Genomic DNA, 23285 nt, shown 5'->3' with positions numbered 1-23285 from the left:
GGGAAGAATCTGCAGAGCTGAGATGAGGAAAGTCTGCCCTTTGTGGGATAGTATTTCTGATCTGCAGGCGTACAAAGCCTTCATAATTGCTGGAGTCATTATTTGCAGTAGATAGCAGAGAGACATGACAGGTACTGCAGGACACATAATAAGCTGGAATGAGCAGTGATGTTAATCCAATACCATCAAAGATTGGGCTCATCACAGGAACCCATTTAGAGTCCACAACAGCAGCCCTGATATTGCTAAGAAATATGTTTCATCTAAGTACAGATCTCACTTCAGTCCATGCCTGTACATTTACTATCTCCTCCTCTGCTTCCAAATGCTGTAGCTACAATTTATCCACCCCAGTTTATCCCATCCACGGATCTGTCCCACTGTTCATTAGAGCCTGGATTCCTGCATTTTATTTCACTACCTAAACTATCTCCCATAATGAGGAGGCTGCTAACAACCTTACACAATGTATGAAAAAATTGACTTATCTTCCGGCCCAGCTTCCGAGGCTGCAGGTGCTGAGCTGCTCTGGTGCACTTAGGGGCTATAAGCTGAGTTTCAGTTCTCAAATATTTTCTATTTATCATGATTTCCAGATGGAGCACCAGTGAACACTCCAGAATACCTCCTCACTTCCACAGCATGCCAGGGAAGGAGAATATATCTAGACTGAAGGCAAGGCTGAAGCTAGGGATAATTTTTCCCCTAGCAGCCCCTTGACAGCTTTCAGCACAGGAATGACAGCTAGGGATTTATGGCTAGGTTGCTGAGTCCAAGCAGCCAGACACTCAGGTTGCTTTTGTAGGGTTGGGAGACACAGGAAACATCTGCCAAAACAGCACGGGAAGATGTGTTTAGTCAGAGCTTTGTGAAACATATTCCTGAATGCTTAGGAAATTCAAATTTGACTGTACAATATATGGCCACTAAGCCTGATACAAGAGTTCCTGCAGATAGACACGGACAAGAACTGAGGCTGAGCTGCATTTGACTTCAGTGGTTGTTGTGCCCAATTTTGTGTTGAGCATTTAACCTGTTCTTTATTTTTAGCTCTTGAGTTTTACGCTGTGATCTCTCTGAACTTTGCTCCTTTGATAGTAACCAGAGTGCTCCATGCAAACAAAACAAGAGAATAAAGCAACTACAACTTTTAACTGCTGCTGTAGGGGAAGATGCGAGACACAGCAAAAGGCACATGTGAATTTTTACCAAAGAACTTAATTAGCTGATTGCTTATTTAGAAATGTAACAGCATGACCTAATAGCCCTGGCGTTCAGAGATTCAGTAGCAGAGTCCTGGATGGATATACAAATATACTGCAGCACTACAAAACCAAAACATCACTTGTTTTACTACATTTCTGGAATATAATGCATTTTCTTTCTAAAACAGCAGAGTGGCAAATTCCAGGGACTGCAATTAGCTTCCTGTCTTAGTTTTGTGACTTTTCCATTTATCGGTTCTTGTCAAGGAAAACTTGTTCAACCAGGGTTCAACTCTGCCTTGTAAACTTGATGAATTTCTACAGGAGACTCTTCATATAGTCTGTATAACCAAGGACGGACACACAGGGGGACATAACTGGGAGGGAACTGAAACCACTGAGAAAACAGCCATAAGGGACAGCTGTTTGTACTGGGGAAGCACCATCCACACCTTGATCTTCAGATACCAGTTCCCTCCTTCTGCTGCAAACTGCAACTCCATCTCCTTACCTGTGATTAAAGCATTTGCACTTCTGAAGACCTGCAGCACGTTGACTGTCAAGTGAATTTTCGGGAAATTTACAACAATGCTTTGTGTTAAAAATAAAGACTTGTTCTCTATGGTGCTTAACCTTATGCCAGTCTTCTGTTCAACATTCCTGTACAGTTAAAAAGGAAACCCTTGCGTTCCCAGACTGCATTTGAAGACATTCACTTGTAACAAAGCTAAGCTGGTAATGATGTATAAAGGTTTACATAAATCTGTATAAGGTTATAGATTACTGGCAGGGTCCACCCATCTGCTCAGTCATTTCCACAGCTGCCTGATAGTTTATGCCCAGCAACCAGTAGCAATGTTGTCTTGGCAACACTGGATGGTAACTTGCCATGGCCTATAGTCAGAGCACTGTGACAACCCAAGAGCACTCTGAGTCCCTTGTGGATTATTAGCTTCACATGCCCTCAGTCTAAATTAGCTTCCAAAGTTTTCTCTGGGAGCAATGGAGGGACAACATGACACCATATGTTTATGTTGAAGCCACACTACCATACAAGAGGGGACTTGATCATTTGTTGCTCCAGATCAGTTTTTTTACTTAAAAATTTAAATTTCTTTTGCAGGGCAAAGTTAGAATTTTTTCAGCAGGTTTAATCTGTATCATTTTTGCAGCAACATGCATAGATTTCTTTCAAATGTTCCCTAGAATGCTTTTCATCTTTGAATTGCTGAAATAAACACTCCACCTTAAACAACTGTGGATTCCTTGATCTCAGAGGAGCTGAGCATTTATTCAGTAGTAGCAGTGCCATTGGCACTGCAATTAGAAGTTGTCTTCGGTCTGTTAGATCATCAGAACAACGATATTCTGCACAATTTCAGATAAAGGTCCAAAATGTGCCCTGACTTCCAGGAAATTATTTGTTTTCTTAGAAATATTTCCTTAGGCCAATATTCAAGACTTAGAGAATGGCTTTCGAGGAGCAATGTGTGCATTTAAATCCGTAAGGAGATTTAGCATCCCTCTTCCAATCAGCAATGTCTTGCTGCCTGACCTCTACCAAGCCTGTAAATCCCATGTGTCTCTCCAGAGCTCACGTTACCCTGTGAAGGGTGGGAACAATCAGTAGCCACAAACAAAAACTCAAAGGCCTCAGTCATGTACTCATATAGCTCATTATCACTCTCAGAGGAGAGGAAGGTACAAAGAGATGATCCCTTACATTTCAGTGCAGTACAACATGCTCCCTAGAGCATCCATCGAGAAAGACCTTCTCTACCACCCTCACGAAGGGCTGCCCACGAACTCTGGAATAGGTGAGAGCGAGTCTTTTGCATTTTGGGTGCACCTGGAGAGCCAAGTGAATACTGTTACCTTGCAGTGATCAAAATCTACCCATGGTTTCTAAATCACAGATAAACACTAAGATCTAACGATTAAAGCTATCTTAGTCCCCATTCCTCCTGACTCTAACACCTGATAAAATGCTCAAGAAAATAGGATCAGAGCTCAGATAAACAATCCACACCATAACCAAGCACTCACCCTTTCTACTCACCCTTTCTACTCCAGACCACTCAAGCTCCCAAGGCTTTCAGAAATCCTCAGCCATGCCGTCTCAACCAGCACCTCTAAATGAAAGCTTTGTATGCCATCCCATCCTGATGCTAATAGATCCAGACTACTGCCTGGCAAGCAGAGAAGCTGGCTTAAAACCTGAAGGCCAGTCAGTTGGTCAACTGCCATTTACACTTTTTTTAACCATTTGTTACTGTGAACATGCTGTCCAGCCTCTGTCACCTTGGAGGGTCCTGCCTCCACTGCCTGAATGGTTCGTGAGGGGCTCTCCCCTTCTTCTGCCAAGCATGGCAAGCTCTGACCCTGGGAAGCTCAGGCCTCCATCCCTGCCCATCTCCATCACACCACGAGTGCAGAACAAGTTTAGTTTTTTATTTACTAGCCTCCTTTATACAAACCACATCCTGGCGTGGCCCCCAGAGCTGAATGGTGTGGGAGCGCAAGCCACATCTCCTGTCAGCCCCAGGAGGTGCTGGTGGGAAAGCTCATTGGATGGGCAACAGGTTAAAGCCCTCCATCAAAAGAGCAAAAGCAGCAGGAGAGAGGCAGCAAGAGAGAGGAAGGAGTGAGAGGGTACCAGTTAAAACTGGCAGTGAATTGCATTTGAAAGCTGCAATGCAGATCCTTCTATTGTGCAGGTGTTCACACTTGTCCTTAAAACCTCTGCTTAGTATCTGCATACACATTAAACACAGCCAAGCCATAGCAAACCTTGCCAGAAAGTGCAGTTTTGGAAAGACAAGAAGCATTGGGAAATTCAATCCAAATTATTTGTTTCGAGTCCCACAAAGGGAGCTTTTTTTTTTCTTCCCAATGTTGAAACATTAATTTCAACTTAAGAAGTATTTAATTCCTTTCAACACTTCTTTCCAATGGCATTTTTCATTTGAAAAGCATCCCAGGTTACAAGCTAGGCACCCCAAAATAAATATTTTCCAAATAAAGTGCTACAGGTCAACCCAAAATTATTTCTCTGGTTTTATATTTTCCCAGAGAGCCTAATAAAACCTCTGGGATTTGATTCAAGACCCAAATTCTTTTAGGCCAGCTGGTGCCCAGACAAGCCCTTTATTTTCCAAGCTCTATTTGCACAGGATGTTTTCACCACCAGATTTGTGCTTAGTGCTATCAGCTCCTCTGGATTTATCACATGTAAAGTATTTTATCCTGGAAGAACACAAGAAACTCCATCAATCTTCTGGCTCCCTAACATGTACTGGCTTCACAAGAGCCATGGGTCACAAGTACTATAGGATGTAGGGAGAGCCAAGAGGAGATTTTGAACAGAATACAGAGCAGTGGAAATAACTGGCATTTTTACATGCTGGGAGGAAAAAGTGTGAAATTCTGTGGCTGTTATGTGTCGCCAGAAGCAGTGAAGGGTCCACTAGAAGCCTGCTGGACCTTCTAGTGGGGGCAAACGTGGCTCTGACTCTGCCACCACCTCAAGACAACCTTCTCCATTCACACTTCCCCATGTAACATGTGCCAGACTTTTCTGCCTCGGTGATGTTGGGGTTTTTTTACCGCCTTCTCAGATATCACATCCATGGGAGGAGGAAGAGGGGAGTTAATTGCATTTCTTTAAAAATTAAGGAAGTTAAGCTTATCTCTTTGCCTGCATATGGGAAGCTGTGTGTCCTGGATGAGTGAGCTGACGCGAGATGGTTTCTAGGCAACTTCTGCAAGTCATGTTGGAACAGGAATACAAATTAAAATTAAAAACAAATCCCAAACAAGTCAAACAAAACAAGTAGCAGCTACTCCATGCAAAACCAGTTTTGACTGACTCACAGGGTTCGTGTAAGGCCTTTTATGGGATTAATATTGCTTTAGTCCTAAGGACAGAGAACCTGGCACCCCTGTGTCATATCTATTGTGAGACACATGATAAGTGTGTTTCTGCAGACAACACACATAGCTCGTGTATGATAAGAAGCCTGTCATGCCACATCATTGTGATGATATTACTTGACTGCTGAAATGCCATAACACAAGTATTCCAGGAACCTCAGTCTGAGTACACTCAGAAGCAGGAAAACAGTGTCAATGACTCCAGTTCTTTCTTCTTTCCCAAAGAATTTTGCTTTGTGTTTATCAATTCACCATATCCCTTTCTTTTTTCAAGAGATTGGTAAAGTTTAGGCAAAAAGTAGTGTTCCTGGGAGCTGCTTTTATTTATTTTCTATGTAGTAAGGAAACGAGGAGGACGTCTCATCTTGGATTATTCTGCAGTATTAGGAATTGATCACTCTGTCTCAGCCCACATTTCAGAATTAAGAGCTGATCTCCTTCCCCTCAAAAGTAATTTTTCCCACATCTTCCCCAATTTATTCAGCTACAAAGGTCCCAGACAGAACATAACCTCACTCATGTAAATCCAGAGTTGCACCATTTTTCCAGTGTCAAAGTAAAATTTAGTCCTCAGTGCCACAGCTGAAAATTAATGGTTTCACAGCCCGCACTTTCTGAGCCTGCATAACAAGGAGTTCAGGATGCAGTGTTTACAGCCTCTTCCCTTATGTTATGGAGGGTAAGGAATGCCTTACAGAGATTTTAATTATCAGCATCCTATTCTGCTCCTGCATTTGCCAGTGTGATTGAAAAGCAACTGCCAAAATCTGAACTTGACTGAGACTGGGGAATTTGTGTTGTCAATAAAGTTCATAGCAGGTGTTTTAAAAACCAGAATCTCCACCATTATTTCAAAGCATGTTTCAAGGAGGGGGATACCAAAATCAAGTGAAGTGTGTAATAACCAGGCCATCAAAGCAGTTTCATTTACAAATCAACTTTTTCTATCCTCAAAGTTTGTATGGCACTGTTTGTCTGACTCTCTACCAAGTAAGTAGGTTATAAGAAGTGACACTTAACAGATTTTGTTGTTTGTATGAAGTCAGAGAAAATCAGAGTTAGAAAACAAAACCTCTAAGCCTAATTCAAGCTTTTCTCCTAGACCTGAAGAAATGATCGACCAGCAAAACTGCTGGGATTTCCTCCAAAGCTAAGTTATGTATGGACCCTACACTGACTTTAGCAGCAGTGTTTTGTCTTTTCAAGAAACCAGAGAAGAATTCCAGGTGCTTCAAATCAATCCACGTGTATCCAGCTCCCGATCCTTCACAGCTCCTTTCAGACAGCACTCCTGGTCGCCGGTGGAAGTAGACTCGCCTCTAAGGGACTAGGCTGTGCGGGGTAAACACCTCTGGGGGTGACATGCTCCAGCTCCATCACCTCTTGCTGGCAGAAGTGCTAGCCTGCCCTGCCACAGACATCCTGTGCAGCAAGACTCTGCTGGTTGTTTCCATGGCTGCTCCTGTCAGTGCTGGCTGGAGTTGGCAAACCCAAATTTAATCACACCAGCACTTCATTCCCATGCATTTGGCCTCAGTATCTGGAGGGAGACAGACCCTAATACTGCTGAGTGACCATACACAGACTTACTTTCTTAATCCCTTCCAGATTTCTTCATGCCTGCTTTCTTCAGAGTCCCTGGGACTCATTCGGACCTCCAAGACTCCAGCCTGAGTGAAGCTGAGGCAGAGAGTGGGAATGGCCTCCTTTTTCCTTCAGTCTTCCCATGCGTTCCCAAACTGCCAACTCTGCTGCCTTCAGTAAATACTGTGGCCTGCTGTCATCACTGAAAATCTCGCTGCCTGACTTGCCTGCAGACAGAAAGGGGCCTAGGTAATAAAAGGAGGAGGAAAAATTAGCAATACGGCTGAGCTGTGACACAAATTATAGGCAGGAATGATAGCAGAGGCATCTATGGTGTAATTTGGAGTGACACAGCCTCTTCACTGTCAGGCTCTAGACCTCACAGAGGGGACAAACCCCTAGACCGCAGGAAGCCACTCACAGTGTTGGGTCTGAAGCACTTGGCTTTTTCAGAGTCTCCTCCACTCATCACTACCATTTACCAACTCTTGACCATCCAGAAGATACGCCGAGGGCTACTTTAGGTGAGGCCTTGGATTAGTCAGAGAGGTTGCTTCAGAACAAGGAAAAACAGTTTCTCCTCTCAAGGATTCAGGCTACTGCCTCAGTAAGACTTACAAACAGCCCTCAGAAACCCATAACAGGAAAACCACAAATACCAAATGTCGCGTATTGTAGTTCTAACTCACAATGAAGGACACCAGCCAGGTTTTCAGTGCATCATTATTATTACTATTATTATTATTGCTGTTGTTGTTGTTACTGTTATTGTTATTCTTATTACTACTACTATTAATGCAGAGCGAAAATGCAGGTGGTACCCAACACTGCTCACATATTAAAGAGGCTAAGTGCTGTTCTGCATTACTTCTTGAGATTTTAGTGTTTTCCAAGGGCACTAGCTTGGCCAAAATGAAAATTTAGCATCAGAGTCGATGGATCTATGGCTCTAGCCTGCACCCTCCTCCTGCTATCTACCCTTATTGCTGGGTGAAGGACTGAACCACAAGATCATCCAGCAGGATAGGAGTCACACAGTTATAGAGGTTCCTTTTGCCCATTGTGGCTGCTCCTAGCCCTGCCAGCACAAGGGGAAATCAGACATGTGGTAACATTGGAAGATGCTCTTGGGAAAGTTCAAGTGGGAGATTCATGGTTTGCAAAATTAAACCTCAAACCATGGATGACTCAAATCCAGATCAGATCATGTATCCCAACAGTCTGCCAGAGAAAGAGGATGCCAAAAAGATGTCTTAGTTTACCTCTCAAAAAGGTCCTAGTTTACCTCTCCAATGTAAGCAAATATATGGACAAGTGTATCAGCAACGACTAGATTTGTTTCAGAAACCTTTGGTGTTTTTAGGAATTTAAAAGTCTGGTCACCCATGAAAGACATCTTTCACACTCTCCAAGAAGCTACCCAGAGTTTGCCAGTTCTGTTCCATGAAGGAGGAGTCTGACCCCAAGGTATGGTGGTGCTGCATGGGTCTCACCATTTCAAGGATTTCACAGAAGAAGATGGTTGAGGTTCACTTACTAGGTCTATTGGCCACTTGTAAAATTTTCAGGATTCTTTGTTATGATATAAGCAAGCACAATTGTATTGCAGATTAGAAACCACCATGTAGAATTTCAGAGCAAATATCTACTATTTGTTCATGCCTTCTTCAGGAATAATGGAGATCCACTTTTAAAGTAATTTATCTTCTTGATCTTTGCAGTTTGTCTCTTTTAGAGATCTGAGGACATTGCAAGATACAGGCACATCTGTTTCCTGAATCCAAACTTACAGACAGCTTGCTCTGTCTCACTGTATGTATGAATCTGTGTGCAGTAAAAACACAATTGTGTTATGCATGCACACAAACACACAGAATATACTGTTGGTGGTTTAAGCTACAGCCTTAAATCAAAACCATCAGAGGTATCAGGATCTCAGTTCTGCAGGCTCACCTTGCATGCAATTTCAGCATAATTTTACAACATTTTCCCTGGTGGGTTGCTCTTCATAGCATTTTTCTAAAGGGAAATTGTGAGCAAAGTAGATTAGACAAGGGCTTTATTAGCTTCTGGAACATGGTGCCAAATTTTCAGCAGTCAGAGTTAAAACAGCAGGAGAGGAAAGATGAATCATAGAATCATTTTATTTGGAAAAGACCTCTAAGACTGAGTCCAGCCATTAACCTAACACTGTCAGGTCCATCATGTCCCTATCTATGCATCTTCTAAATACCTTCAGGGACAATGACTCATGCACTTCCCTGGGCATCCTGTTCCAATAATTTACAACCCTTTCCATGAAGAAATTTTTCCAAATATCCAATTTAAAAATCCCCTGGTGCAACTTGGTGCTATTTCCTGTTGTCCTATTGCTTGTTCCTTGGGAGAAGAGGCCAACTCCCACCTGGCTACAGCCTCCTTTCAGGCAGTTGTAGAGAGTGACAAGGTCTCCCCTGAGCCTCCTTTTTTCCAGGCTAAACACCCCCAGCTCCCTCAGCCGCTCCTCATCAGACTTGTGCTCCAGACCCTTCCCCAGCTTCATTGCCCATCTCTGGACATGCTCCAGCACCCCAGTGTCTTTCTGGGTAGGGGCCCAAAACTGAACACAGTATTTGAAGTGTTGGCCTCACCAGTGGCAGGCACAGGAGGATGATCACTCCCGTAAGAAGATGATTTTTCACCATGCTTGCTATTGCAGCTTAGTGGTGGGATCCTCAGGGCTGTGCCACAGCGCAAGCACTTCAGCACATGGTACAAGTTAAACTTCATGGAGTGATGGCAGTAACTGCCAGCAGAGTTATCTGATCATCAGAATAAACACATAGCTGTGGTGTGAAGACTCTGCCTAAGCCCATGGTGCTCCGTGTACCCTGCTAAATCCCAGCAAACAGCCAAGCTTGTGTCTGCATAAAACAGCTCAGTCCACGTGTAATGCCTGTCACAATTAACTTTTGCATGTTAATTATCCATTTTTTCTGTCATCAGTCCACTTCATTACAGCCTTTGGCTCTGATTTTCATCGCTCAAGTCTCAGTAAGGCACATCTCTCTTTGTGGATGAGAAGGTAAGCAGCATGTCTTGATCACTCAGAGCGTGCATTAGGTAAGGAGTCCCGGGGGGATTACTGCTTCGCTACTGCTGTCTCCACTGAGAGATAAAGATGAGCAGAAGTTCAGGCAAAACACAGTTTTGTGATATTTTGAGCAACTAAGCCTTGAAAGGTCTGCAAAACACTTCCAGGCAAGATACAGATGGGTGACCGTACCATCACCTCAGAGAGATTCTGAGCTGTTCAGTGTCATTTTCTGAGCTACATTGGACTGCAAGAAGGAAACTCTTGTAACAGTGTGAATAGTGATTTATTAGCTATCTTCTTGCCCTGCCATATCAAACCAACATGAGAATCCCAAACAAATTTTTTAGGCTGAATGATGGGGCAGCCAACCAGTATAAAAATGTATTGCTTTAAAAATGTTTCATTTTCATTATACATGGATTTTTCTAGAGGAGTCCCACTGAAATTCACTAAAATCCACTACTCCAGGTTTACACCACTGGGATCAAAATATGACCCCCCTCCACAGGGAGGGGTCATTAAGGTGTCTATGATCCAGCAATGTAAGGGGCCTTCATGTTAGTAATTCTTTTGTAGCAGCCTTTTGAAGCCTTCCAGAGACCTGAAAGAAGACCAGAGCTGCCTGGAGCTGCAGAGGAAGCCAAATTCATGGTCCCATCTTATCTCAAAGTCTATTGCTTCTGCCTAGTAAAGCGTCTGTGTTCTCATTTAGAGTAAAGGCATCTGCAGGTAAATTGCTCTCTGCTCAGTCTAATGGACCAATTTCAGTTTTCATTTCTGAGGGTATAAATCTTAGGCTCCCTTTTCTGACAACACTGGGCATTTCTGCGTAAAAAATTTCACCCAAAAAGCTCAAGACCCTGAATGGTTTCCTCACTTGGTTTCTTCTTTTGAAGTCCTAGAGTTTGATCTTTGTATGAAAGCAGTGTCCCAAGAGGCATAGCAAACTTACAGCAGATGTCAGCAGCTTACCCACACGAGACATTTCAAAATGAAAGGTGCAACACACCAGCATCATCTGTCTTCAACCTGGCTCTGCCATTGGAATCATGCAGTTAGCTGAAGAGCAAGAATGGGCCCAAAGTGTAATGGCTTGGTGCAGGACACAAACAAGGAAGAAAAGTGAAAAACATCTAGCATGTGAGGTTCTGCTTTTGTCATCTGCAAAAGAATATTCTTTTTCTAACAGCTGTTTTTTGCAAAAGGCTTTTGCTGCAAAGGTTTTCTTAAAAACCTTTAATGAAGGGATTTCACTAGCACAACAGATGACATCAGGAAGAGGTAAAATAGATTTACATCGTTTCTGTCCCCCGCTTCTGTCTCTCTGCTCTGGTGACTAACACAACCAGCATGCAGAAGGAGCACCACCATCCTGCACTCAGCAGCACAAATGCTGAGCTTTCTGAGACACACGGGCACTGTTGCTTTCCCCTGCATGAGGGTTATATGTGTAGATATATGCAAAAAGGAAGGATTTGTTTGCTCCTGCTGATTCAGTACGACAAATGTAACACAAAAGGGAGACCACAAACAAAGCAGACAGGCAGTGCAGGGTGCAGAACCCTGCTGATACCTGTACAAAATGTTGCTGTTTATCCAGGTTGGATGGCTGCTCTTTGAAACTCTAATTCCGTGCATTAAAAGGGGGCTCACTTTGCTTTCTGTATTTCTCTGTTTTCTAACCTTGATGCTGGAAGGAGGGCAGAGCAATTAGCCAATTTTCCACACTGGTATTTGTCAAAATAAGCAAGCTAAATAAGCAGCAAGCGAAAAGCTGTTCTTTACAAAGGCACCTGGGATGGGGCTGGGGAGAAAAGAAGGTACCTCAGCAGGGTGTTCAAGGGTCTTGATTCTGATAGATCAGTTAAGGCTAAATTCAAAGACAGATATTTAAAGACTAAAATAATTTCAGAGATAAAGGCCTGAAGTGTTAGCACCTATCGTAAGTACGAAGACCATATATGAGTAATCAAGAAGTATTCATCATTGGAAAGTGAAGGGAGAGCCCCCTCCTCTCCACTGACTGCCAAGGAGGTTCTAGGAGTGCTCTCCTAATGGAACACTCTCAGCACAATATTTGAGGCTGCATGTCGGCAACAGAGGCCATGATTAGTACTACTTGTCTGTAGTATTCAGGCTAGAGGTTAGACAAGAACTCAATTCTAGGCCTCACTGTACCAGCGATGGTGCAGCAGGAATCTGGTTGCTGTGCAGATGTGGAGGCTCCTCTGATGCTCTGGAATGTGCATGGGGAGTTATGAGCAGAAGAAGGAGACGGGCACCTCGAGGAATGGAAACAAGAGAGTGGTAACCAGAAAGTACTGAAGAAAACCCAGGCAGTAGAAGATAGAGGTTAGCATTTGGTAGCCCTCAAACTACATGGTGAGTCTCAGTCCAGCTCCCAGTGCCCAACCTTCATGGTCAGTGATGCTGAAATGAGAGGACCATTCCCTGTTAGAGTGCCTCTTTCTTGGGATATGCTTCATTCAGCTCTATGGATCTGCCTATATACACTGTTGTGGAGGAGAAGACTGTGAGTTCATAAAGGCACCCCGTGAACTGCAGAGAATGGTCTTGTCAACACCTGTCCTTCCAAGCCCTCACTCCCACAGTGCTTTTTTCAAGTATATGTAAAGCTCCCTTTCATGTAATTGGTGATTTCCCTTCCCTCCCTCCTACAGGTTAGGTTAAAAGGGGCAGGAGGTCCTTTTCCACATTGATTTGTTTTCCCGGCCTTTCAGATACATGCAGAGAAGATCAGCAAAAAGGCACTGGAAAATGAGAAGAACAAAAGCACAGTGCTTGTGCTCATTCAAAGAAGTGAGACAAACATGAGATTTAGCATTGGGTAGAAAATAAGCTGTCTTCTGAGGAAAAGAAAGAAGCTGCCTGTACGGAGAAGGGACTGTGAGGAGTACCACTTTGCACTGCAACACCGATGGAGCAAGCTATGACAACGGAGAATAAGCCTTCAGAGAGCAGTCATCTTCTCAGAGGGGTTGTTTTTTCACTTTTTATTTTAAGTTTTTTTAAAGGAATGTAATGTAAATAGATAAATCCTCTTTATGAACAGAGGGAAATGAGATAAATTATTTTTACATCTTTACAATTATTTTTACAATATTTACACCCTGCTATTAAGCCAGTCCTCGCCACAGTGCACTCTGTGTGTGGCACACTTGTGTGTGGATGTGGTTAGACATAAAGCAGACACCCTGATTGCTAAAACTCCCCCGACATTTTCTCATGGTGGCTTGACCAAATTCTAAGCTGGGCAGTAACATTTTTTTCTTGCTTAATACCTCCCATGTGTCCAGTAAGATTTGATTCTCTCCTGTATCTTGTAGCACTGCTTTGCCTTGCTGTATTCCATGCTAAAAGCAGACACAGCACAGCAAGGAACAGAGGAGTTGCTACAAAGCCTTTACCAACCTCAGAGGGACATGGTGAGGATTAATTAATCGCTTTTTCAGAGATTTCATATCCTAATGTTATAAATAGTACAATCGTAATAAAAATGGATTCTTGCATTACCAGAATCAGTTACTAAAATCCCCAGCAAAGACAATACAAGTTTCCAACTAAAAAAAATCCAGGACTGTATTCCAATATCACCCCTACTGGGAGACACAAAAAAATTAACCCAGGGTAAGTTTTATGGTCAGTAAGTTATATCTCATTAAAGACCTGTATAACATTCTCTTTCATAATTATACTGAAACAAATTAGGATAATTTTAATTCTGAAGAGAAGAATGTAAGGAATTCATCCATTTATATGGCATTCATAATACACTTTCAATTCACACATTTTGTTAATTCAGATTAAGTTTTTCTCAGCCACTCTGCATAAGCAAATCCTCACTCTAAAGCCACCACCTGCTTTTACGGGTACTCATCAGCAGCTTTCCTAAGTTCAGCAACCTTGTGGATTTATGAGGCTGGGAATGGGCGATGGTTTCTTCAAATCCTCAGACCTCTGGGATTCAGACCTGAGCATCAGGGAAATGAAGGAACTGAAGAGGAGATTGTCATATTCCCTTGCTCAAGTTATTACGTAGGGTTGCTTCAAACTACACTCCAGAGGCAGTAACTCTTGATGGCTGTCAAGAACAGAACAGACGGGCTGCAGCTCCCCCAGTGCCATTCCCTCTCATTCATGCACAGTGCTCAGAGGCAGCAGAGACCAACCTCTCCCTGCAAAATCTACTTCTTCTTGCACAACGTCCATCCTAAAGGAATCCTCCATGGAGCACTTGTGTCCATATGGTAGGATGAGATGTTGGGTTGAAACTTCTGTTCAATTTTTGTACCAAGAATACCTGCCAGGTCTTCAGGACCTCCCTGCAGGAATAACTTCATTGTTTCAGAGAGAAAATTACTCCGTCAAATTTCAAACCCTCTGAAAGTTGTCACTAATCCACTCCACTATTGCACTGCTACCAGGGAGGTCTGCTGAAAGATGCCAGCATGGGAAAAGAGAACCCACAAGTGGGAAACTGAAGCAGAGTAGCCTGACATGCAAAGAGCCAACACTCAACTCAAAACAACCAAAACAATCCTTTCCTTTTTCCCCCAGGCACTGAAATTCTCTCTGAGAGTGACGTTCTTTTAAAAGAAGAGTAATCAGATATAAATCTTTCCAGCGCTGAAGCTGATGCCTGGGCCCACAATGCACAGGGATGAATTCACCTGCCAAGAGAACACCTCTGTTCCCTGTGGGCTCATATCAGGGCGATGTGCTGTGGATGGCTGCAGCTCCTCTGGCTGAATGTGGAGGCGGTGCCCTAAAGAAGGAAAGCAGCATCGCCTTGTGTGCAGTTAAATCTGGCTTGCCACCAGGGATGTGTTTAAGATACAGGGGGTCCTGAGGCTACATGCCACTGATGTGTTTTGAAGTTAGGGCAGATCTATTCATTGCTAAGCAAACCTTTACAAATATGTTCGCGTACCCTGCATTAGCCATGGGAGGTGTTCAGGAGGCTACAAAAGAGCATTCATTAGAGACGCTCAGCGGTGAGGAACTGAAGCACCCGTGCATTCTGCTGAGAGAGGAACAAACATACTGCTCAGAGCAGGTTTGTAGATATATACACCACTATAAAGTGCTCTTACCATGGTGTTGAGTCCTTTTCAGCTTCTTTGTTCTAGCTTTACCTGCATTCTCTCCTTCCTTTACTCACATTCCTTATTCCTAATTGCTCCTCTGTCTTTATCTCACTGTTTTCCCTTTTTCCATCCCACCTCCAGCTGCAAGGTCATTCTTCTGCCCAGGTCTGAGCAGTTCTAGGAATACAACAGCAGCTATTCTGACACTTCACTAGCTCTATAGTCCTCGCTGGCAGAACCTGAACACTTTCAGACACATAGGCCTCGGTACATGTCAACTCAGCACATTACCTGTACTCTGTTTTACTGACTGGTCAACCGAGAGCTCTATTTTACTTCTCCCTAGATAGATAAAGAGGTCCTAGGGTGATGCATCCCAATCCCATTGCCCTCTTGGAGTGGTCTGACTTACATTGGCTGTAGGTATTGTAGCTCAGGTGATGTTCCTGAACCAGGCACCTCAATTAGATTTCCCTCTATTTAAGGGTACCCAGAATAAATCTGGTCTTCACACCCTGCCTTTGTACCAGACTTGAGGCTGATGTATTTTTTGCTAACTCAGGCTAAGGATAAATATAAAATCTGGGTTCAATGAAGCTGTACACAAGCAGTCTGCACTGTTTTCAGTCTTTCCTAGCTATGGAGAAGCTCAAAGCCACAGTCAGCTGCACAATCTATGAATTTATAACCTGTGAATTTTTGAGGATGGGGAACAATTACTGTACAATGCTGCACATGTATTATGCAAGCTCCTGAAGCCACCCAACCGGCAAGACAACGAAAGAACCAACATTTGCAATAAAGTTCATTTTATTTGAAAGACCAAAGAGTCACATGTGCTCTCCTTTTAGCCTTAAGGACAGCAGTAAAACTAATGCCCTTTTCAGAGCCACTGCTATTAAAAGAGAGGTGAGAGAGGGCTTTGTTTTTTAACTGTGAGAAAGACATACTGACTTTTAATGCGTGTCTATGCTACTCTACCATTATACAGGGGAGTTTCATTTTGGTGAGACTATGGTGATGCACAATTTGCCTTTTATGGATTGTATAGCCTATCACCTCAAATATTAATCTAGATATAACCAGAAAAGGGATAAGCACAATAAAGATCTGTTTCTGTAAACTTGATCACATTCATGACACCACTCTACAGAATCACTGCTGGGTGTGGAGCCCCTTGGTTTATTATCCTTGGCATAAGAAACAGCCCAACAACTAAATTAACTTAGATTCTCTGATATATGGCTGCCTTCAGGATAAACTCATGTACTGGGCTAGATATCGGGGTGGTGACATATTTTTCTTTTCCTGGTTTAACAAATAGCTAAAGACAGTTTTGCACTGTTCACGTCTGCAGTTTTGCACAACTTGAAGCTTTAAAGTGACTGAAACTGCTGGTACAGCCTGTTCTGAGTGTATACATTCATGAGGACAAAGCTTTTGAGAGCAGAGAGACCCAGATGAAGTGAACTAACTGCTGCATCCCTCAACATGCAAACCTGTATGCTATACCTGTCACCCTCCTTATGCAGAGTGACGTGCTGCTATTAATAGCCCACTACCATCAGGGTCCGGCATGGAGTATCAGAGAAAAGGAATTTGCTCCTTTTTGGAAAAGGCAGGCAGCTACACCATTCCCTGCCCAGCTTCTCTGAGCTTCTCGCAGTGCTATACTCTGTCTGTGCAGGGCAAATTTTGTGGCCCCCTTCATTGGTTTAAAAGGGTGTGCAGCAGATGAATTAGGTAGAAATAAAATGTGGATTCGTTGTGGTGGGATGGTTGCAGTAGATACTGACTTCCATGCCTTCTGCAATTAGATATTCTCCTGGGCAGCTGCAGTCAGAGACTGCTCTCCTAAGGAAAGAAAAGGGCATTCCCTGAAGAAATGAGCTTTGGCTTCTTGCCAGGACAACAGTATCTGCTTGATTAGACAGAGGTGTTTTGCCCATAACTTGCAGGACATTACATCTGCTTTGTTGAAAACCTAAGTCCTTTCTTTAGGTCTGACCAAATCAAAATTCCTTGTCTTCAAGGAATCTATCAAAAATCTATCAAAATACTTGTCTTCAAGTAGCATATGATAAGGGCTCTTAATCTTTTAACACATTCAGGAGCACGAAGTTCATTGAATTTCAGTCTTTTACAAAAAATCTCTGGATAGTGAACCACACTTTGATCCATTCTGAGCTCCCTGTAGTAATTTGTTTCAGATCTCCAAAGATGTTTACCAAATTCAAAATTGTTCAGAATCCTTTTCACTTTTCTTCAAGACTTATTACCAGAAACCACTTCTTAATTTTGTTCTGCAAAATATATATGTGTTGCTTGCTGTTTGTTGGCCTCTGGTCAAAGAAAATAATAAACGAGCACAATACATTCAAGGGATGTGAGAAGAGAGATCTTTTGGATGTGAAAGTATTAAATTGCTAGCAATTTCAAAACCTTGTTCCACTTGCCCCAGCCCCTCCAAACCACATCCCCCTCTTGCCTTCCAGGATATCATCAGTCCTGGAGGTTGGGAGAAGCCAAACAAATGACAGCTGCTGAACTCCAGTTTCTGCAAACAGTCCAAGGACAATCTGCTCTTTTCCAGACCACTTTCAGGGGGGGAAAATGCCCTTCAATTTTTAAGGATACATTTGGTATTTGCCAAAAGACCACGTACAGTCCAGAGCTTTAAAATGATACTGTGGGATTCAAAAGGGTATTTCCTGGCCATGATGATTTATGGTGCTGCATCAGAGCCCTCTTTGAAGAAATGAGGAGAAGCCAAGTGGTTTTATTAGGAAGTGAAATGTTCTGCTGAGTTATCCCAGCCTGTGTGGATGAGTGCTGCTGGCCGCCAGGGCAGGGTCTCTCATCCACTGGATGTTCAAAGGTGTTCAGTGGACACTAAAGTCAGAGCAGGTGGAAGGACATGTCCTGTGCTGTGCTCACACAGGAATAGAACAGGTATATGTATCCTAACCACACTCCCAAGAGGCTGACAGCTACAAGAAAATGGAATCCTTAGGATTCCTTCAGGATTTCTGGAAAAAAATATGCATTCCCCACCAAAGTGTTAAACACTGAAGCCAAACACTGCAGTGTAATCAGCAGAAATCTCCTTCAGAAATCCAAAATACAGCCCAGGACTGAGAGTCTGGCAAAAATATCCTCACTTACCTGGGTGGAGAAAAAGCATGGGGAGAGCCTCCAAGGTTGCAGCCCAGAGAGGGGAAGCTGTGCTGAGGAAAGAGCCTTCCCCCAGGCATTCCAGTGACATCCTCAGATCTTTGTACCTCACTGAAGAACAACCCAGACAAGTTTTCAGAAGACATCAGACTTCAAAAACATCCACTGACCTCTGCAAAACAGAAACTCCAGCCTTGAGCAGCTCCCTGCATGATGCCAAGCACCTGGTGTTGGTGTAGACCCTGCCCTGATGTTACCAACCAGGCAAGAAGGGACATCTTCTTAAAGCCTATCCCCCTTCTTAATCAATAAAGCATTTGAAAATCTGGATTTGGTTCAAAAAAATCCACTGACCAATCTTTGCATTTTAATAACATGCAATAACAGAATCTTTATGCATTTTGAGAAGCTCGGGGTTTTCTTCAAGCAAATATTCCTTCCCTAACACCTTATGCAAGCAGACTTTAATGCTGATTCTGTATAGCACCTGTAGGCCATCTGGAAGATAAACAGCTATACAGACACAAGCAGCCTACCCCAAAGTTATGGCAATAAGAGATAATGATCCTAGCTGCAGAGGCAGAATACTATTCTTAACACCATCTTTTTAAAGTCTTCTCTCAGCTATAAATCTTTTCCTGACCCTGTCATGCCAAGCCCAGCCTCTTTCTCCTCATGTTTACACAGGTGTAAACCCAGGAATAAATTCATTACAGTTGGTAATGGGAATTTTCCTCCTTTCTCAAACAGTGGAGTGGCATTTTACCAACTGGATGGCAGGGTTACTTTGTTAGCTGACAAGAAAATAAAAGGTTCTCTTGGAACAACATGAGATTGTGCTTTGGCCCACACATCTTCCAGCACTAAATGCCACTGCAGAAGGAAACAGCAGCACACAGCCAGATGGTCCCCAAACCAGCACATTAATGTGGTGACAGGGGCAAACAGCTGGAGCATGCCCAGCCCTCTCTCACCTCCTCCCTGATTCCTACAGCTTGTACCCAACCATAAAAGCACCAGGCACTGCTTATGCATGAGGCAACAAAGCCTTAAGAGAGGTGAGGTGCACAGTGGAAAAAAATTTTGTGATGACTAAAAGAGGCACTGTGGACTCCAGGGATGTGGGTGCTGTGTGACAGCAGACAGTTCAGCCCCCAGTTTTGCATGACTTCCCACACCCCAGAGGTGGGAGGAGGCTCAGGAATCCTATAACATTATTTTTGTAATTAAATCGTGCTGCACTGTGAGCTTTTGCTGTAACAGGTCTGGCTGAGCTACCATGCACAGCGATCTGCTCAGAAACCACCTCAGCATGAAAAATGACTGGAAAAAATACATCTAGAATTCATCTTAATGTGAATATTTTTTCTCACCATCCTATTCTATCTTCTCCACCTTTCTCTATCCCTTCTCTCTCTTTTTATGCCAACAGAGCCTATAAAAGGCTGGTCTGGGTCTTTGACTTCTGGTTCCTGTGCTGTATGTCTTAAGCTGACATCCCCAAGTGAGAGAAGTAAGAGGGGTAGAAGCAGATGACTTCTTCAAATTTTTGGGTATTTTAAAACAGATGTAGGACCATTTACAGATGGGATTACATGCTTTTTCTTCCAGTCCAAAGGACATATTAAAAGCAAGAAGTAGCTGAAGGAGAGGAAAGACCTCCATTTAAATGAAGCAAAGTTTTAAACAACGGATGGTTTCCCAAGGAAACAAGATTTTCAGACCAATTCCCCATCAGCTTCTGGATTGGCTGGTCAGGCTCAGCCAGGTTTGCCAAATGGGCAGACACCTCAGATTCTTGTGAGCTTTGAGGCAGCCATCAGAGGAGAAAAGGCTCATGTTAGCTCATCCACTGTGCTGACAATTACGAAGGCTGTCACTATGTCTCCAGTCCTCCCCTCCAAGCAGAGATGTGAGTGGGAAGGAAGAGCAAAGAAGCAGCCATGAGCAGTGTGCTTCCCAGAAGGAGTAAGGGGGTGATGTTAGGAATTTGAGGATGCTGCAGTGAGGCTTTAGCAGGCTTTGGGGAAATTTGCTGCAGCTCTGATAGCTAGTGGGAGAGCACTGGACCTGATTCTGTCTGTCAGGGAGCCAGAAAGCACTGTATTTGTGCTTCTTTTTCAGATAGTAATAGCAGGACCAGTAAGTGCTGGTAGGACTGTCAGAAGAAGGCTGCTACAAAGGCCAGGGATGGCCCCCAGTCTCATAAAACCTCTCCCAATGTGAGCAAGTAGGACTCTCACTATTCATGTTGCAATGCAAAAGTCTGTTGCTAAGCTGCTCATCCCAGCTCTATAAAAAAGGGGAAGAACAACACAGTTTAGGGTTGAGGACATGAAGAGGAAGACCCAAGACTGTGTCAGTTTTGTGTATCCTGACTATAGTGGAAGCCTAGGGTCACTGTTGCAGAAATTTGGGATGGGGAAAACCTTCTTCAGGTCAATAAATCCCTCTAACCTCTTTTCGTTTGAACGTGTCATCCAAAAAGAAATGATACACCACCAAGCAGGTATTTTCAGCAGAGAGGGGATCCCAAACTCACTCAAAGCATTGCATACCTAAATACAGAGAAGTGCTCTCCTGTGTCCAGCACCATTCAGTTCCTCACTAGGACCAAAATGAATGACCACTCCTGAACACGACGCCTGTGTGCCTGACTTAACTCTTAAATAACTCCTTTGCACCAGTCATGAAGACACACTCTGGCCTGGAAGCCAGAGCTCTTCCAGACCAGGAACTTTCACAAAGGATTGCAGGGGAGTGAACTGGAGAGGCTTCTCCAACATTCCTTGCCTCTCCGCTGCACTGGAGATGATGTGCAACCCACTGAGTTTGGTGCCAGATCCCACCCTCTGAGAGCTCAACAGACACAATCCCGGAGAGACACCTCCATTGGAAAACACACAAGGAGGGGGATAAGCATGCCACAGATACTCCTTTTTTCTTTCCCCCCATGCCTTTCCAGCCTCTGTACATGACACATACAGCTAATCATGATTGCATCCTTTGATAGCCAGTTAGTGATTTGCATTCTTTTGGTAATTATCCCATCACCTACACAAAGCAGATAATTCCGTGGGCCTGCTGGTGCCATCCAGCAGCTACGTCCCCAGATTATAAAGTGAAGTGCTGAGTGGAAAATTTTAATGACTAGGGGCTGGTAAAATCTTAAATTGATGGCAATATATGGTGAAGTCTCTTAAATAGTGTGAAATGCCCTTTTGGCTGGAAAGGGCTGGATGAAACTGTGGTTGATAAGTCGTTAAATTACATCCCATGGCTGGCTGCTTGTCTTGGGAAGGTACCGAATGATAAGTGCGCAAATTATCATTACTGCACAGAGCGAAACTATTTCCAGCAGAGATGATTTGATAAAAGAGAAGTTATTTATCATTATTAAAACTGGTACATTTGTACTTCTCCACATTGAACAGATCCTGAACTGGCAATCGTCTTCCTAAAAGGTACCTGAGTCTGATTTAAAGGGTTTTATGACTGTTTTAATGGATGGATTTTTCTCTCATGGAGAAAGAAGACTTTAATGTCTAAATTGCTGTGTTTCTCAGAATTATTTCCCCTTTCATTGCAAGCAGCCTGATTCCATCTTTTTTTTTCCACACGCTGTTGTCGTATTTGACTTTTCCTAAAAAAACTCCAAAGAAACACTCTTTCACAAATAAGGAGTAAACAGGCTTCCACACACAATGGTAGCAGGAGAGACCTTTGCCTTCTGCACCTTCATTTTGGGCCCTGCAGAGACAGAAAAGACTTCAATTAATTTTCTGTGGTTGGCTGCTCAGTGATGGAGGGGATTAGGTGGTAAAGTCAGTTTTGGTGTAAGAGATAGAGTCAGTTAGCTCCAGCTATCACAGCTGGCAGATAACCATTAGCTACCACCTGGAAGAGGCCTTTTGAACCTCTCAGGAGGTAACTTAAATGGACTTGATATGAGCTCCTATGAGCTATCATGTGAAATACAGCTTCCCATACAGCTCTACAGGGTATCACAGCTATGCTGGGCAAGGTGAAGCAGGCAGCCTTCAGAGAGTTCAATGGATAAATGAAGGGTGCTATTCCCCAGCACTGTTATCTCAGGATCTTTTAGATCAGGTCAGTTAGGTGGGACTATCTATGGAGTACCAGGACTGACAACAGAAGGTGGTGAGATCCACCTCTAGCACCATTATACAGTAGTTCTCGTATGGGGAAAAGCCCAATCATACTGCCAAACCATTCCCTTTCCCATCCCTGAGGCCACAAGGGACTTGACCCTATTTTCTTCCTTGGAGGATAATGTTAAGCTGATAGTCCACCAAGGTAGCTAAACATGGCTCAGCCAGGAGACAAGAATAAATCCCACCTTCAGTGGGATTGCCAAACGTGCACAGAGTACGTGAAATCTAGTTTGTTGGACTAAAACCTCTCTCCAATATTTCTTGAAGTCCTCTGAGGAATACATCATTGTTGACATCTTGGCATTAACTTAGAAGTTTGCTATCTCCTATTAGTACAGCAGTAGCTGGTTTAGGCTTGATTATCAAATCACCTAATCTAACTTCCCATCTAATATGGCCCTAGGAGTAATACTGTTGACACATTTACCCTTCTGCAGTTCAGCCAAGCTCACCTGTATCTGACTACAGTTCCCCTTCCAACGCAATCTCAGCCTTGGCCTGAAGTCTTCCAGAGAGATGGTTCAGCATCAGAGTAGGCATCTCAAAAAAAGTACCATTTAAAAAGGGGAAAGAAATTCCATCCATAACTGTATCATGATAATGCTGCAATACTTACAGCACCAGTGTTTTCCAAAGCCCTGCTAGCACCATCACCAAAGGGAAGAAAATGTCACCTTGCTCTGACATGATCCCTTCTGGCAAGATGCACATCCAAGGACTTTGAAAAGTTTTTCTCCTCTTGTATTGCAGGAGCTGAAATGCTATTACAGATTACTCCTTTCAGCAATTTTTTCTTTCTTTCCTGTTTGTTCATTTATTTATATTTCAATCTAATTCTATGCCTGTGAAAGTTTGACATTCTTTGAGATTTTCTAAAATCTCAGAACAGGTTAAGCCCCAGCAACAGTCTATTCACAGGGAGTATGTTCAACAAGACAAGCTTAAAAGACTTGAAATTAAAGATCAGTTAGAGAACCAAAATATTTTTCTTTAAATCTTCATGCCTGCCAGCCAAACAGGCATAGGGCAG

The sequence above is a fragment of the Corvus moneduloides genome, chromosome 1 (genome assembly GCF_009650955.1).
Source record: "Corvus moneduloides isolate bCorMon1 chromosome 1, bCorMon1.pri, whole genome shotgun sequence".
In the NCBI taxonomy this organism is placed as follows: domain Eukaryota; kingdom Metazoa; phylum Chordata; class Aves; order Passeriformes; family Corvidae; genus Corvus; species Corvus moneduloides.
The sequence above is the reverse complement of the archived record's forward strand: the minus strand, read 5'-3'. Positions refer to the sequence as shown.